The sequence below is a fragment of the Silene latifolia genome, chromosome Y (genome assembly GCF_048544455.1).
Source record: "Silene latifolia isolate original U9 population chromosome Y, ASM4854445v1, whole genome shotgun sequence".
In the NCBI taxonomy this organism is placed as follows: Eukaryota; Viridiplantae; Streptophyta; class Magnoliopsida; order Caryophyllales; family Caryophyllaceae; genus Silene; species Silene latifolia.
This window is the reverse complement of record NC_133538.1, coordinates 241778267-241795862: the sequence shown is the minus strand read 5'-3', so window position 1 is coordinate 241795862 and position 17596 is coordinate 241778267.

The following is a 17596-nucleotide window of genomic DNA, read 5'->3' as shown; positions in this document are numbered from 1 at the left end:
CGATACATAAAGACGGTGTTACCTAGAGATGCGTGCCACAACCGAAGTTCAAGGGACCAATGGAGTTGGTTTCCGAATATGTAATAGTTAATTAGATTTTCTATTTTAGGAAGGCCATACTAGGATTTATTTTTATGCTTTGCATTTTATTTATATGTTGCATGCATCGCTAAATCGTCATAACTAAAAAATGCATCATCTTTTAATCGAGTATATCGACCGTGTCAATTATAATAATCGTAGTTCACCGCTTTAGTTCACTTAAAACGTGATAGATAATAAATTGACATGACCTCTCGCTAAAAAATAAACAATTGAGACTTAACCTTACCAAATAGTAGAAACCATGAAAACCTATTTCGCGAGGGAGTGCACTCGGCCCTACCGGGGTACAAACCTTGTTACGTAGGGGAAGTGGGTGATAAATGTCTATCCACCGAATTCATGTTGATAAGGGATGAATCGGCCCTACCGTGCCCAAGTTGATGTGGATTTGGATTCATGGACACATTTATTCGAAATTTGGATTGAGCTCAACGGAAGTATTCGTGACCGTAGTCGCATGTGTTCCGGGCTAAAGATAAATGTTAATGTAATTTTATCGACCAAGAGTTCTAAAAGTAGAATCGATTAAAGAGTTAATCCACCGAGTTATATTGATAAGGGATGAATCGGCCCTACCGTGCCCAAGTTAATATGAATTTGGATCTTGGAATCATTTATCATAGTTGGGTAGAGGTCACTATGTAAATGCTATACTTGTTTTTCAAGTATTAATAAAACGATAAATGTTAAGTTTTCCACTATTCCGTTGTTATATTGTTCTATTTCTTTATCACAATTCATATACGATATCATTTCGATTCAAAACTCCATTAAAACATCGTATCTAAAGACAAAATTTGAATTTTCTTCTAAAGACCACGAATGAACCATTGCTAAGGATCTCTTGTAAAGAGTATAGATTAAAGTTATTCATTATCAAACAAGTTTTTGATTCTTGACTAACACTTCTACTTACAATGGATTATGTTTCATATACTTAATTGAATTAAGTACCTTGAAAAGATAAATTGTTTTGGTAATTAGTTTTGTCAGAATTCGTAATTGACCAAAATAACGCAACCACTTCAATGAAAGTTTTAAGACTAAAACGATTGAATTGAAGAGTAATCTTTATAAGATTCACCTTTGCTTCTCTAAGTAAAGACTCATTGAAATGAGTGGGAGCATTCTCTTAAACCGTTAAGATGAGGACGAGGTTAAAGAAGTAAAATTAGAATGGAATTGATACAAGGTTATGTCAAAGGTAAAGTTGTTGAGAATGACGATACTAAACCTATCAATCCCGACCGATAAAGTTTCCATTGTCTTAAATGTTAGACACGAGAAAGGAAACTACCCCAAATTATTAAAGGATCAACAAGTTCGTTGTGGGACATCTAATGGGACCTTCTTCGTTAAATGTTTATTTGATTAAACATAAATTTTGCTAGTATTACTTCGTCAATATTAGAAACCGGTGGTGGTTTTCATCATTATGTTTGATACATAGGATGATTAGAATATGACGACTAGCAACAATGAAGTCAAGAGATAGAGTCATTGTGTACTAAATCTAGTTTTCGGGTTTGGAGTTGTACTTAATTGTGACTATTAAGTACATAAACTCTAAATAAGAATACAATTTGTTAAAGATACAAAAGAGGTTTCACTTTTGTGACCCTATACACCATGATTTGATGTATGGCTAGCCCATCATCAAGGTGATTATATTCTAAACCAAACTAGAATGATATATAATGAAGATGATGCAAGACTCAAATTGGTAACCCAAGATTAAACCTTAAATTTTGGAATGATGAACGCAAAGAGTTATCGAGTACTCTTGAAACCATTAGATTGTTAATGGTATATGCGTATCTTGTATTCAAAGCAAGATATCTCGTACCTTTTGGTTGAAAAGGAGATCGAGGTTATAAATCATCGATCCAAAATAGGTTGATCATCATCTTTTACCAACGATTTAAGTTGACACTAGTGTGTTCACTTAATAAGGTAAATAGAGAAATCTTTGAAGAAGTTCAAGAGTTCAAAGAATCACGATTTAGTCGTGATGGGATTATCAAAGTGAAGACTTTGATATAAGCCAAAGGAAATGTGATATAGTATCACAAGTTAATCTCTCTTAGCACGCATTATGAAATAATGTGTGGATGGATAAGAAATCCAACGCTATTCGATATGGTTTGGACTTCAATCAAGTTACTTTGAGTTACTTGATCCTTTTGGGGATTTTATCATTTTTGTCTAAATTATTTTTCCACTAAATCGAATCATATGAGATATGAAATGGTAAGGGTACCATGGTTGTAAGTTTTCACAAGAAACAAATGCTAATTTTTCCCTTTTCAATTATCACGAAAGCACGACGGGTTTTGCGGCTCATGAAGTCAGTCTTTCTAAAATACAAGTTTATTTCTAGAAGACAGAGTGGGAGAAATTATTCAAGAGCCACAGAGAATGTTATGTCGCAAGAAACTGGTCTTTCTTGGCTACATGAGACGTTTTGTGTAAGACATTGTTTCTTCAAAACCTAGGAGGTTAAATTCGTCACTTGTTAAAAATGATGAATTCATGCTACTTTTAAGAAAGTAAAGAGCTTATAACTTACAAAAGAAATTGTTTGATTCAAGTTGATTACTTCTAGAAAGTAATGAACATATGACTTACATAAGAGTGTTTAAGTCACAACTCAATACAAGGCTTAGAGCCATGAAAATCCGAAACAAAAGGGCTTGATTAGTGACAAAGGGTTTTGCACTAATAAAGAGATATTTCAAAGCAAGATTGGTTGCAAAGGGTTTTGCACTAATTGAAATGATTAAGTCTATTTGGATCTTCTTAGGGATTGTGTTTCATTATGAGGATATGCATACAGGAAGTGAATCTAAAACCCACTTCTTCAATAGAAGGAATGTATTCAATACATGTCATGAGTTTTATAGATTATTGCAATCCTAAGATAATGTGAAACTTAAGAGAGGATCTTAAGTAGGACATCAATGAGTTGGAATCAACATTTTGATCATGTGATAAAACATTTCTCGATAAGTCGAGAAGTTGTGTTTATACATGGAGTTTAGTGGGAGTTACGGAATTTTTAATTAGTCCGATATGTGGATGACATATTGATCATTGAGAATGATTTAAGACTTTTGGAGTATTATAATACATCTTGAATATCCGGATTTATGAAGATAAATCCACATAATATTAGCGTCAAAGAAGAAGTCTTATGTTGATAAGATTCATGACTAGTTCAATTAAATTGAACATATTTGATTGATTTCATTTGCTTCCGCTTGCAAAATCAATTAAAAAGAAATGATGTATAACACTTCATATGCTTTGAGTATGATGAATTGTTTTCAAAATCGAATTTAAGTAATCTTTACCAAGTAAGCCATAAAGATTACCCTTAAGTGCTTGCAGAAGCATTAAGGCTATGATGCAAAGTGTTTATGATGCAATTTTGTGTAAGGGTGTTACACAAGTGACAATTGACAATTGAGATTGCACATGGTTTCCGACAAAACCATAATCAAAACACATTAGGATGGTTAAGATACCATTGTGGCAATGTTAATTAAGAAGTATATTTTCTAGAATCGTTCTAGGCAATAAAGAACAATGAGAGATATTTATAACGGAAATTGAGTACACTTGCAATCATGAGATGTGCAAGAAGGATGAGTCCCGCACACTGTGAAAACAGTGGGAGCTATTCTTAGGCTAGAGGGCCTATATCTTGATTGGATCTCGACACGTACTCAGAAAGTTTTGTAATGCAAATGTATACATTACAAAGGAAAACGAGTATGTAGTAAGGTTGAGTAAGGTACAAGAAATTGATAAAACCTACTAACCAAAGCCTTCTCAAAGGCTAAACATGATGAGTCATTGATGCGTGTCTTTTATATGATGTTTTACATCCCATTTTACACGCATTTCAGAGCTCATTCATGTAGTTTATGCTACATTTCTTCCTATTTCCGTCTACTTCCGTATTTTTGTACATTATTGCAGAAATGTGAAGAATCCAGCGGAAATCGAGCTAAATCCATCCCCGAGTATCCTGCATTTCATGTGATGTGAAGTATTCACCCGAGGAACGAGCTTGGTGCGCAATTCAAGGCCCAAATGACAAGTCCACGAGTTTATAGAAGTCAATAGCAGCTCAAGCAGTCGATCGACCGAGGTCATCATCGATCGACCAACCATCGGGTTCCGGTTCCGAAGCTACATTTCAAGACCGATCGATCGACCAGTTCTAGCAGTCGATCGACCCAATTGCTATTCCAGACGAGAATTAAAAGTTCGTGAATCTTGAAGCCCAAAGTTATGTTAGGTTTAGGAAATAAAGCTACGTTAGTTGCTATATAACATAACCTAGAAACATCAGTTTAGCATTCAGTTTTTACATCAAGTTTTTATCTAAGTTTCACATTCAATTTTAGAATATCATAGTTAGGGTTTTGGATATTGATTGCATCGGATTTTTATTCATACTCCTAATCATTCCGTTATCGTTCTCCCGCGATTTTCAGGTATTCTTCCCTGTTCTACTTTCAGTTCGTTCTATTTCGTTATTAGTATAGAATTGCTAAGTTAGATTCCCGAAACCGTATTATTGTTGTATGTTAATTACCGCTTTAATCATGAATTCAATACTTTATTGCCCTAGTATTATTATTGTTATCACTTTCAGCATGAGTAGCTAAATAGTTTGTGCTAGGATGTAGGCGAATTATGGCGTAGGCGTGAAGTATTAAATTGATCAGATTCGCGTGTCGATTGATCGATGACATACTTGGTCGATCGACTGACCTCGTGAGTTTACCTTTCGTTTTAATTGATTTTAATGTTGTATTTAACGAATCGAATGCATGCGACCAGTTAGATGCTTAATTTATGACTAACCCATTAGATCGAAAGATAGGGAAAGTTATTTGATCACCAATTAAGATGACTAAACTGTCTTTGAGATCGAAAGATAGGTATAGTTTAGACCGTTAGTCACTTTTCGGACGAGAGTCGAGATTAGTGATATTAGGAACCTATAGCGAGATCGAAAGATGCTATTTGTTAAGAGTGGACCGAGAGGACCTCTTGTTTCCCGCCTCACTTGTGTTTGATTCAGACCGACTTAGTATGCTGCCGCCGAAGCTTTAATGAACCGACCATCCTAGTACCTCTTCTTTATATGTTTAAGCCGTCTTTTTAGTTTATTGTCTTTATTTATTCTTAGCTATAGACCAATTTAACTCAACCCCCACACTCGTTACTTTAGACTAGAATTAGACAAATTAGAAATTACGTCCGCCTCCTTGTGGTTCGACCACCTCGTTACCACTAGCCTAGGTTAGTCTTAATAGGAAATTATAAATCTTATTTTTGGTACTCACAACGACGGGTATCAAATTTTGGCGCCGTTGCCGGGGAGGCAATTGTTCTAATTTTTAGTTGTTTTATTTTAGTCTGTTTTTCGCCTCAAGGGAAGACTGAGTACCTTGAGGTAGTTCTCATCTTCTTCTTTAGTATTGTTTATTTGCAAGATTTTCAGAGAGTCCACTCATGTTCCATCCATAGGAGCAGCAGGTGGAGATTTGTGGGAGATGTGGCGCTAAGGGGCATGATTCTGTTATGTGCCGAGCAGATATGGACCAAGTCTATGCTTACTGGCACTATAAACAAGGTCATTATACGCCACCACATCCGTACTATCAGCAAGGCTTCCAAGAGCCTTCATATTCCTTTGCACCACCTCAGCAAGACTCTGTTCCTTCTGAAGAGAGTGCGGAATTGAAGTCTATGGTGGAGATGCTTAAACTCCAAATGCAAGAAATGGATGAACAGAGAGAAGCTTCTTTCAAAAGACTTGAGCTTCTCTTGGCTCAAGTAGCTGCCGAGCAAAATGATGATATGTATGACTCGGAGGATGATGATTTGGAGGACGATGAAGCGTCAATTGAAGAATTCAATGCTGTGCCACATGAAGAATTCGACCAAGCAGATTTGTGTGGTCGAACGAATGACATTGCAGAAAGAAGCGCGGTCAATCGACTGGAACCAGTGGTCGATCGACCAGTTATGCTGGAGGAGGAAACTACTCGATCGAGTAGTGACGCTGTTCGATTGATACCTGCAGCCTTGGGAATTGTTAAATCGTCACCAACGCCTATTCCGGATGACGATGAGAAGGTAAATGAAGACAACTCCTATTCGATTAGAGGTAATTCCACTCCTTTAGTCGATTATTTATACCTTCTTACTCCTTCAGTTGAACCATTTGCTGCTGTAGAATTGATGCCTCCGCCCCAGTTTGGGAACAAATTGGAGGAACATCGCTTTGTTTCTCTTTCTACAGGTCATGGCAAGTTCAAAGACCCCGGAGGTGAGTTGGGTGTTCCTAGATTGAAGTTCTGCACGCCGGATATATGATCCAGGAGGAGGTCCTGATGAGGATAGGCCGTCTAAGAAGAAGCTGTGCGTTGAGGTGAAAGATTGGGATCCGGATGCTGCGAAACGTTGTTGTTCTTCCGTTGCCATGTTGTGGAGGCCGGGAGTAGATTTGACAGTTGCTGAAGCCACTGCGTTCAGTCAGAAGCCTAGTAGTGGGCCAGTGATTTGTGCTTTTTGATGATCGAAAAGTGGGTCGAGCTGGGACCGTCTAATCTAGCGCTACCGGGAGGCAACCCGGAGTTTGAAACATTTCGTTTAATTTGGTTTTGGAACTTTTAGCTTTTTTTGTTTTTGTGTGCTCTAATAATTAGCTACACTTTAGATTTTACTTTGGGTTTTGCGCAATTTTGGGCGTATATTATTGTGCATTTGCAGGGTTTTAGAGCTCACTAGCTCAAGTTATTGAGCAAATACGAAGAAATAAGGAGTACAGCAGTATTTTCAGTCGATCGACTGGCTTCATTGGTCGATCGACTGAGTTGCACTTTCCAGGAGCTTCTGTTCCTGTTCATTTGGTCGATCGACTGCCTGCTATGGTCGGTCGACCGCCGAGGACGCTGCTGTACCTATTCACGACCTCTCCCCTGCTGTGTTTGGTCGATATGCGGACTTAAGAGAGTTTTCTACTCCAATTTTCTTTCCGTCCAATTATTTATTTCTTCTATCTTCTCAATTGTGCACAATTTTACCGCTTCAAAATTGTCTGCTCGATTTTATGCGTGGGTTTTATTTGTCTTTCAGGTACCTTATTAGTAGCACTGCCGCTCTGGAACCTCCTAGCTCACGCCGGTTTGGGAGGTTTCCTTTTGCTGCGCTTAAAGTCTTGTAAGTTCCCGATTTTCACTTCATGTCTTATTTATTTCATTTTCCCGCAAATTCCCATTTCTCTTTTCTTCATTAAATGATTTTGCACAATGGGGACATTGTGCGATTTGGTTTGGGGAAGGGTTTTGCGTCGCATTTCATTTGCTTGCATTCACGTTTACATTTTGTCTTGCATTTGTTTATTTCATTCCTCTCATATATACCAAAAATTCAAAAAAAAATTGAAAAATTTCAAAAATTTCAAAAATGCACGTTTATTTTAGCATATAGGTCGAGTCGGAACGGTATTATTTCAAGGATGATATAGCATTTGCACCTGTTTTGCCTGAGCCTTGCCTGATTAACATGTTATTAGTAGAATCGTAAGTGCATATCTTCGAGTTTTCGTTAATTATTTGCTGAACTTGAGACTTGACTTAGAAAATTGGCAAACTACATAACATTTCTGAGATTTAGAGCCTATAACTGGTGACATCTAAGACCGGTTTATTTAGGAATGTGAGTAGTACTCCTTATGAGACATGTCACATAAATGTGCATAAATATGAACTTAATCTGCTTAATACCTGTACGCATTTGGTCTGTGGTTAGTCGACACATGTGGTAGAGGTTTCCCCTTATTCGTTTTACCCATAAGCTCCACACTGCCAAAAATATCCTTTTTTTGTCCCATTTACTACATCCTACATTTAGCCTGCCTTTGTCAAGCTAGTGGCCTGTGTTCTTGGGGTTGTTACTCATTTTTGGTGGCATATGCTCTGTTGAGACGTTATTGGGAAGATGAAATAAAGGAAGAAAAGAAACAAAGAAAGAAATAGAAAAGAAAAAAAAATATGAAAAAAAATGATTCGAAAAAAGAGAAAAAAAAAGAGTTCTCAGACTTTCGTGAAGTCGATCGACTGCCTCTTTTGGTCGATCGACCGAGGTTCGAGAAAGAGAAAGAAATCAATTCGCATAATTCAACCCTTTATCTTTTGGCGATTTTTGCTCCCATGTATTATTCGTATTTTATGGGGAGTTAGTTGATTACTTTTATCTCTGGAAATTGTGAGATTTGTGCTTGCTATAGCACCGTTCCATTTGTTTTTGATTAAGAAGTTGGATGTTGCCATGTGGTTCCGTTTCGGTACTAGCTTGATCACCTGTACCTCCACTTTTCCATAAATGTTTTGCCTCTTCTTACCCATACCTCACATATCCACATATATACCTCGGCATGTGTCATGGTCTCTTGTTGGTTGGAATGCGTATGTACGGTTGTAGAGATTGCTTTCATATTAGACTGCAGGCATGTTCTGATAGGTCGTAGTTAGGTGAGCGTCATTACATTTACTTCTTTCTATATTACATATATTCACCTGTACTTATTGAGTGATTTGAGCGACCCGTGAGAGACCAATTTGATAAGTCTCTACAGTTGACGGTTCAGTAGTTTTAACGACTCCATAACTCGTTTGCATGATTCATTTGCTAATTGATTGTTGGTTGTGCATTAAATTGGTTTAGGCTTTACATGTTGCATTTCGCTCTGAGATTGAACTCGTTCCATTAGGTCATTAGATCGAGTCTAGTTCTTGCTTGGGGACAAGCAAGGGTTTGGTTTGGGGAAGTTTGATGCGTGTCTTTTATATGATGTTTTACATCCCATTTTACACGCATTTCAGAGCTCATTCATGTAGTTTATGCTACATTTCTCCCTATTTCCGTCTACTTCCGTATTTTTGTACATTATTGCGAAAATGTGAAGAATCCAAATGAAATCGAGCTAAATCCGTCCCCGAGTATCCTGCATTTCATGTGACGTGAAGTATTCACCCGAGGAACGAGCTTGGTGCGCAATTCAAGGCCCAAATGACAAGTCCACGTGTTTATAGAAGTCAATAGCAGCTCAAGCAGTCGATCGACCGAGGTCATCAGTCGATCGACCTACCATCGGTTCCGTGGCTCTATTTTCTCAAGACCGATCGATCGACCAGTTCTAGCAGTCGATCGACCCAATTGCTATTCCAGACGAGAATTAAAAGATCGTGAATCTTGAAGCCCAAAGTTATGTTAGGTTTAGAAAATAAAGCTACGTTAGTTGCTATATAACGTAACCTAGAAACATCAGTTTAGCATTCAGTTTTTACATCAAGTTTTTATCTAAGTTTCACATTCAATTTTAGAATATCATAGTTAGGGTATTGGATATTGATTGCATCGGATTTTTATTCATACTCCTAATCATTTCGTTACTGTTCTCTTGCGATTTTCGGTATTCTTCCTGTTCTACTTTCAGTTCGTTCTATTTCGTTATTAGTATAGAATTGCTAAGTTAGATTCCCGAAACCGTATTATTGTTGTATGTTAATTACCGCTTTAATCATGAATTCAATACTTTATTGCCCTAGTATTATTGTTGTTATCACTTTCAGCATGAGTAGCTAAATAGTTTGTGCTAGGATGTAGGCGAATTATGGCGTAGGCGGCGAAGTATTAAATTGGACTGTATTCGCGTGTCAGTCGATCGACTGACATACTTGGTCGATCGACTGACCTCGTGAGGTTACCTTTCATTTTAATTGATTTTAATGTTGTATTTAACGAATCGAATGCATGCGACCAGTTAGATGCTTAATTTATGACTTACCCATTAGATCGAAAGATAGGGAAAGTTATTTGATCACCAATTAAGATGACTAAACTGTGCTGAGATCGAAAGATAGGTATAGTTTAGACCGTTAGTCACTTTTCAGGACGAGAGTCAGTATTAGTGATATTAGGGACCTATAGCGAGATCGAAAGATGCTATTTGTTAAGAGTGGACCGAGAGGACCTCTTGTTTCCCGCCTCACTTGTGTTTGATTCAGACCGACTTAGTATGCTGCCGCCGAAGCTTTAATGAACCGACCATCCTAGTACCTCTTCTTTATCTGTTTAAGCCGTCTTTTTAGTTTATTGTCTTTATTTATTCTTAGCTATAGACCAATTTAACTCAACCCCCACACTCGTTACTTTAGACTAGAATTAGACAGCTAGAAATTACGTCTGCCTCCTTGTGGTTCGACCCTGTTACCACTAGCCTAGGTTAGTCTTAATAGGAAATTATAAATCTTATTTTTGGTACTCACAACGACGGGTATCAGTCATGTCATTTCAATTGAATTGAAATGAACAACTACGTACAAGATCAAATTAGATTATAGAACATGAAATAGTAATCAGGCATTGACTATTTATATGTGATAATCGCATTTGTCGTTCGAGTTTTACTTTAAAACTCTTTTATTATACTTTGTTACATCCAAACGGGTTGTAGAGACAACGTTGAACCCCGTTAAAGTGAACCCGGATTAACATAGTATTAGCCTATAGTCGCTTGTATGAGGTGACGTCTCGAAGTGACTAGAGTGTGATGCGATTGATGGCAAGTTCAAGTGCCATAGAGTCATGTGAGATGACTAGTCGATCACATAGGCAGACTGTTAGGAACACTTTGTCGGGCCTTATGACCGCTTATAGAGTTCTGGCAATTTATATAGCCTGGTCGTGGCGAGAGCTGCTATAGTATTCTAATGAGTCGATTCTTTTGACTAAAGATTGTTCGCCTAAGATGGCACAGTTTCAGATTAACTTTGATTTGCGTTACTACGACCTTCGTAAATGGGGTCAAATGGGCATATTTTGGGTTATGATCGCTGTGGCTAGTCGAAGGGAATAAGTGCGATAGGAATTGTCCACCCCCTTGTCAGGGTTAAAACAATATCTCAGGGCCACTCGAGGAGTAATGAACTGGAAATGCGTGGCCACGCTCGGAAGGTATCTATGATAGATAAATCCGGTCAATCAGTTATTCTCCAGATCGAGGAAACCACTCTCGATATGATCACTTGCAAGTACGACTCGAAAGACACCTTGTATTGAGTGGGAGATAGTAATAGGACAAGAGAATTGGTGACGCACACTTGTCGAGGACAAGTGGGAGATTGTTGGGAAATGTGTCCTCAACAATAGTGCGATCACATGATTTAAATATCATTATTAAATCTCATTTTAAGAATACATGTGGGATGTAATATTTTACAGTCAACTGGTCCACACATATCGGTAATGATTGGCTGACTAGAGTTTGACATTACTGTCGTGCGACGGTGGTGATCAGTTGATCCCCTTAGGTCATACCTATAGGGAAATACTCTTAATTGATTATTTAATTAATCGTATACCGATACGAGTTAATTAAATTGCTTAAAATTGACGGATGATTTTGTGAGTATAATTTACGTATCTTATTGTAAATATGATTAAATGAGACACGGTCTAAGTAATCGAATTATTTTATTACTTAGATGAAATTATTGTTTACGTAAAACAACCAAACGGAATGAATAAATTATAATAAATACATAATGTTGTAGTTTATAATTCGGGAACACTTTTGGCACAAGTATTTATGAATTACTAGTCGATTTTGTAAATGACATATTTTATGAGTATGTTGATTTTTAATATGATAAAAATACATTGCATTGTTACATGTCATGTAACATGTAACACATAACAAAATTGACAAATGACAAAGTTAATATGGACTATCATTTTATGTGGTAACCGAAAATTAGAAGGGCATTAAGGGTTTGTATTGTTTAAATTTATTTTATTCAAAACACAATGATAACCCTAGAGTTGCATGCCTAGCCTCTTGTAAAGAGCAAAAATGAAATGCATTGGGCATACTACCCAATGCATTTTTTCGGCCATCCCACAAGAAAAGAGAGAAGTGCTTTTCTCTTACATAATTTTTATTCATTCTTTTCACCATATAATTTTCTAGTGTAAGAAAATGTATAATCTCTACAATATGTGATTTTTCTAGAGAAATAAAATCTCACAAATACTCCCTCTTGACCGAGTTTTTCACGTGTAAAAATACAATTTATTTTGTGTCAATTTTATAGTAAAACTAATATTATTACTAGATCTAAATAATATTGGTTATTATGAGTTTCCTTGGGTATATGCTTTTGGGAGAGGTTCTAATTTGAACCTTGTTCATCCAATATTTGGAAGCTCAAGAACAAGTGAGTAGGTGAACTCACTTGTGCCCATAAATTCAAAAATCACAATGTAAGATGATGGTTTCTTCTTTATATTGTTTATTAGTTTGCATGCATAAGATCACTTATTAATTTTATGACAAATTAAATTAAAACATATATGAATATGTTAGTAAATAGATCTACTTTTCCTTCAGGGGCAAGGGATGTGAACTACCACATCGTCACCCAGACCCAAAAAAGCCTTGATTCTAGGAATATCGCTCTGGGTTAAGGAAGAATCGCAGAAGTGAGGTTTTTTAAGGATACCCTGAGAAGGGAAAATGTCGTCTTCAACAAGATCGACGGTGGCAGATGAGGAGGCGGCTAGGCGAGTCTTGGCCATAGTAAATTGAAGAGAAGGTGAAAGTGAAGTACCTGAGAAATGGAGGAAGAAAGGCGGCGCTGACGGCAAAGAGTAGGCAGAAAGGCGTTTAGAGGATTGAGGGTTTTTGTGGGATTTGAGGAGTTGTGATGATTAATGAAAAGAGTGAGGGGGAGACGGGTGAGAATAAATAGGAGGGGTAGTTGGAGCATAAATGAGGAAATTTAGGGATAAAAAAGGATTATGCGGGAAGTCATTCAATGGTACATTGCAATTTCCCACTCAACTATCAGAGTGGTTTTTCGCGAAAAATTGGGGGCAAACTGTTAAGCCCAAATTCTGGATATGGGTTGAGCCAGGGAAGCAGGCCTGGAAGCGGGATGAATCTTAAGTGGGGCAGGACGGCACGAAAGGAGGAGCTCAACCTGGACCAGGACTCTGACAGGATCACAGGTAAAATAAGGAAATCCGAGTTGTTGCCATATTCTGAATAAGGAAAGTCCGAACGACTGCCAAATTCTGAAGACTTAGGGGACAAGCAAGGAACCCTAGGTGCAAGAGCTTCACTATATAAAGGACATAAACACAAGACCAAAAGATCATTCAAAAGGACACTCAAAAAACCCTAGCAACAAATATACTATCGTCTTATACCTCGTTCCTCATTGTACTATCCAATTATAGTGAAAATCTTGGTGAGATTCCGCCTCCCCCCGTGGTTGTTTCCTATATTGGGTTTTCCGCATAACCAAAATTCCTTGTGTTCTTTATTTACGTTTACATAAAACTCATTGCAGCATACAAAACGTCATCACACATAAATTGTAATATTGATTAGGCACTAAGACCACTTTAACCCTACCACTAATACATTTATTTATTTGAGGAATCGAGGTTGATTATTTATATGAGATCAACTATATTCTCCATCTACAAAATAAGGTAATAATTCACCAAATGTATTCTCGAAAAACACATCGGATATTAGGAATCTAAAAAGCTAAATACATGCATGTTATGTATGTAGCTAGGCGGGATTAAATAACTACCATGGTATATTTTTTTGTCAACCTTGTGAATGACTTATTTACCGTTACAATATGTTGTGCGAAAGCGTTGATATCTTTTTGCTGGACCATGGGTGTCCACGGTCCTAATTTTTATAAGGCAAAAAGCAGTAACAATATCATGGTGGTTAACTTATAAACGTTTTTGCGGGAAACATCCTATTTATTAAACAAACAACCACAAAACTGACGTGTCAGTCTGTGGTTAAAAGTTTAATTTTTTTATTATTTTTACAAAAGGCCCCACCACAATACCCATGTTCTATGAAACTTTTTTATTTACTTAAAACACTAAATCTGATAAATGTTGAAAATATTATAGTTCTTATTAATTCATTAAATTATTGATTTTATGTCATTAATTAATAGTGTTAATGTGATGATTGAATGATAAAGCCATAAAAAAATAAGAATATGATGAGATTCAATGACACTTTATACAAGTGATATACTCAATACTCCGTTAATATTAAAAATAAAAAATAAGTAAATAAATGACTAGAAATAAAGGAAAGAAATCTTAAAAACAATTTTTTTATTATTGTATATTTCATTAATAGTAGACCTAATAACTTTTATAACAGGACCATAAAAAAAGGGTAGGTCTCCTGAGAGACGATCTCTCTATAACTTTATTGAGAGACTATTTTACAATTGTAAGAAAAAAGTGGTACTAAAGATAATAAAATAGGTACAAACCGAGATCAAAGATAAAATTGGTACATTTATTATGTAAATAGGTATGAAATTACTATGTCACGATCAACAACAAAAGGGTCACAAAATATAAATAAAAGGGTATGGAAGAATGGTCTCTCAATAACTTATTGAAATACCGTCTCTCTGAAGTCTTAGTGATAAAAAATTTGAAGGGTAAAAAATACAAGCATTTTTTAAAATAAAACAGAAATTTGTTTACAATACATGAATAGAAACATTTAAAATAAAACATTTAAAATGGTCATATTCTAAACTAAAAAAACAGTAACAAGTTCAATATAGTCGCTTTAGTATGGAGTAATTTGCATACCAAAAACATAAATTTGTTTATAATAGAGCAAATTATATTATGAAAAAGGGTTTTGCTTATAAATTATAAAAGACAATTATTTATCTAAAATAAAAATCTGCCAGGAAATAATTAAAACAAAAAAGTTTACTCCGTATTTAAAATACGATAAACAAATTAAAAAAGAGTGGAAAAAAAATTAGGGATGACTTCAATACTGATAAAAGCACCAGATCTACAAAGGTAAAAACTATGACAACAAAAATAATTAAAAGATAAGTGAAAATATAATTAAAAATAAAAAAGATAATATATGTAATAATGATAAAAGAGTAAAAATATTACTCAAAAACGAAGTTTTCAATGTAAAAAATAATTAAATTTAATATTACCTTTTAAACAATAGGGTGACTTAGATATAATTAGTTATAGAACTACAGACGTTGAGTCAAAACAGTGGTAGAAGGAGGAGTATGGACGCATATTTGTTATGGAGTGTGGAGAGGAAATAGGAGCTTGAGGGAGATTAGGGTGAAATGGTATGATTAGGTAGATGGCTAAACGAAGATAAGAATGACCGAAAGAGTTTATAGTGAGGCCCATGTTTTGGGTTTATGTCAATCACAAATTCTCTTTTTGTGACAAGTATATTCGTTGCAAGTTTGTGGTGGGTTAAAGGCCGGATTGTGTTCGAATCGGGTCATTTGGGGTCTGTAGATATCAGTTTGATTCGGGTAATTTCGGGTTCAGGTGAACTTATCAAGTTATTTATAGATAAAAATCAATTTTCATTAATAAAAATTCGGCTTATATTGAGTCGGCTCAATTCGGGTTCAGGTCTTGAGTTGAGGTGTCCGATCAGGTTATTCGGGTCAGGTTAATTTTGCCAGGTCTACAAGTGGTGCTTTTATAAAAGAACAATATTTGTTTGTTAATAACGTTAATTTTTTTTGGACAACGTGGGAAGGGGCAGCCGGTACTTTTGGTGCGCACTGGGTAATCCCCCGGCTGTACGTGATAGCCTGCAAACCACATACATTAGGCTAACCACTCTTTAGGGGTGATGATTGTGCGTTTTATATTTTAATAAAATTTATGAAGCATATATCATTATTGTTTACTTTTTAGTTATAAAATATTTATAGCATAATATCATGAGTTGAAATCGTTTTAATAGTGCATGAGTCAAAATTTTTATTTTGTCATGTTTCATTAGTTAACTGTCAAATCGATATTAAAAGTAAAATGGGTTAAAATTTTTATTTTAAACGTGCACGGGTCAAAAGTTTCGATTTAAATGGCCACCGTCAAAATTTTCATATCAAATGTGCACGGGTCAAAATTTCATTTTAAACTTGCACGGGTAGTACAAAGGTATATGAATTTGACTAAATGAAAAACAGATTTAACAATTTGCTCGAGTTGCCAATTATTCAGACCAATACACTTTTACTGATTTTGTTTTATTTTTAGCTAAATAAATTTGTTTGATATGTAAGTTAGATTTTTTGTTGCCTGAGTAACAAGTTAAAGTAGTAACTCAAATTTTAGTTAACAAGATGGTATATTATACTGCAATAACTACTTGGCAATTGACCCTAATGCGTCATTTACGTTAATTGGTCAAAATTTAAATAGGAACTTATAATTCTATTATAAGTCTATAACTCAACTATTACATTTGTGATTTAAAAATATTAAACAAGAAGTGGACAAAGTTTATTGTTTTTATTTATAACTCTATTTTTAATCATAATCAACTTTTGAAGGAGATAGTTAACTATTAAGAAAATGTATCTTATATATAATTTTTATGATAAAGAAAATTGAAATAGTATTCCCGTGCAGACCACTTCTCATAATATGCTCTTCACTCCTCATAATATGTGCTTGGTTACTTGGTCTCCTTAAGTTTTTATTAAGGAACAAAAAAACATATCTTAGATCTTCAAAATTTGAATGTCTTCTGCCAAAACATAGGATGTCTATACCAATTGAAACGAAAGATCTCATCTATTGTTCAATTACAATGTAATATGGATCATAATGTTTAGTATTGCTTCATCAAAATTAAATTACTGCAGAGTATTATATGTAGTTCAATGATTTTCAGCTATATCTAGTCATAAAATACACCTCACACATTGAAGCACATTTATGCGTATTGAGGCTCACTGTTTTGACCGATTTTTGCGCAGCCTAGAATCCGGCCAGGCTATACCAGGGTATTCCGGCCATGGTAGATTATGGTGAGGTTAACAAGTATCATCCTATTATGATGGTATCGTGGTTATACCTTTGCAGGGTTGATCATAAAGTAAAAAGAGACATATTAAAAGTAAAGAATAATAAAAGGAGACATGACACAATGATTTATACGTGGAAAAACCCTTGAAAGGGAAAAAACCACGGGCACCAAGCCAGGAGAGTATTCACTATGTATTTTGCGTAGTATAAGAACAAATGTGTAATTGCTAAATAATTGTAGTTTTTCTTGAGGTAGACTAGATGAGTGTGGGATGAGATGTGTAAAATGAGCTCCTTCCCTTCTTATTTATAGGCTCATATCTTGTCAACGGTCTTCCCCTTGTGAATAGGAAGTAGCTCCTCTTTTATAGGAACCGTTCCTTGATTGTAGTTGTTAGGCCCAATTTAGTCTGGTCTGACTCTAACTTAGCCTGACCTTACTAGGCTGATTGAGGCAACCGAGGACCGGACAAATCTAACTACTATTTGGCAGATGAAAAGCACCACCAGATAAGCAAGCTAC